Here is a 1,472-nt window from a genome sequence, read left to right on the forward strand (position 1 = left end):
AGGTGGCTAAAATCTTCATATTCCCAGCTCGCGCAGGCGCACTTCGCTCAGCCCTGTTACCTGTAGAGCCAAAAACGTAGGTGCACCTGCGCGAACGAGTAAGTTCCCTGCGCAAGCGCGAGATTTTGCTTACCGATGTGGGTGATGTCTTCCACATCGCCAGGCAAAATCTCATGCTTGCGCAGGGAACTCACCAATTCGTGAGATTTTCCCCAACTTTGTGGATGGCGTCCAAAGCATCATGCATGTTAATCAGCACACAGGAGGGACAGGAGGCGCAGATTAGGATGCCCACCGGACCGGACAATTTATATATAAGGTGGGAGATTTTATAAAGGTATATTTTGGGTCTACGGGGGGGGGGGTGTCAGGGGGCAGCGTGCACCTTTATGGAATGCAACACAGGCACTGCTTAAGGTGCTAGTTTTAGTTTAGAAAGCCAAAATCTGGTGACAGGTTCCCTTAAATGGAGTAAAAGGGGAATGATTTGAACTTTTTTTGTTTGTTTGATTTTTTTTCCATATTTTTTTTTAAAACACTTTTTTTTTTTTACTGTATTTAACACCATAGTTCCTTTAGAGAACTTGGAGCTGTGACTGTGTTCACTTGTACTATACACAGTAGTGCATCAGCACTGCTGTGTACCGCTAAAATCACAATCCGTGTACACCAACTAAACTCTGGCTTTCACAGGAGGATCGTAAGGACAGGCACGTAGGTCTTCAGCAGATCACATCATGAGAGTGCCGATGGGCACTTGGCTGATGCCCCCCAGTGGGTGTTAGATTCCAATGTCAGTGTTATTTAATATGTTAGCCGCAGGCAGAACTCTGCTCCACTCTTGGCTCTTCGAGGCACATGATGGCTGATTTAAATCAGCTATCATCTGCCAGGAAAGATTGCGGGCTCAGCATGTGAGACTGCATCAAAGGCAGAGACACGACATATGACATAAATGTACGGGATATATCATAAAGGGGTTAATATTTTGGGAATAACAATTGAGTAAAAGTGATCTGACATGGTTGGACACTATTTTTGTCATTAGAGACTGAGACTATAAATGACTGAGAAATGCGAGACTCGTCACCGCCTCACATTTTCTGACATATCTAATAATAACCTGTTTACAGTCAGTGATATTATTATTACTAATGGTAAAAAGAAACCGACGAGGATGGGATTCGAACCCACGCGTGCAGAGCACAATGGATTAGCAGTCCATCGCCTTAACCACTCGGCCACCTCGTCTGCTGCTATAGAGAGCGACGCCATACGGTCGTGTGTCCAGGATGGCGACGTTGTAGGGGTGTGTCTATGTAAATGAGTATCTACTCATCCAATCACTTGCCGTACATAATCATGGTCAGCGAATGGTGGAGTCTGATAATGAGTGCAATGCATGCTGGGACGGTGACCAGTAACCAATGATAAATTATAATGAAATATGGTTTATTGTAATTCATGTATTT

General features: G+C 44.4%; 1 non-coding gene across 1 annotated transcript; it reads right to left on the reverse strand.

Moving 5' to 3' along the window:
• Positions 1–1,169: 1,169 nt before the first annotated feature.
• On the reverse strand, positions 1,170–1,251 carry TRNAS-GCU (transfer RNA serine (anticodon GCU)). The gene has a single exon. It is a non-coding gene; the product is annotated as a tRNA-Ser (tRNA).
• Positions 1,252–1,472: the final 221 nt, after the last annotated feature.

This window comes from Anomaloglossus baeobatrachus, chromosome 4 (assembly GCF_048569485.1).
Source record: "Anomaloglossus baeobatrachus isolate aAnoBae1 chromosome 4, aAnoBae1.hap1, whole genome shotgun sequence".
In the NCBI taxonomy this organism is placed as follows: domain Eukaryota; kingdom Metazoa; phylum Chordata; class Amphibia; order Anura; family Aromobatidae; genus Anomaloglossus; species Anomaloglossus baeobatrachus.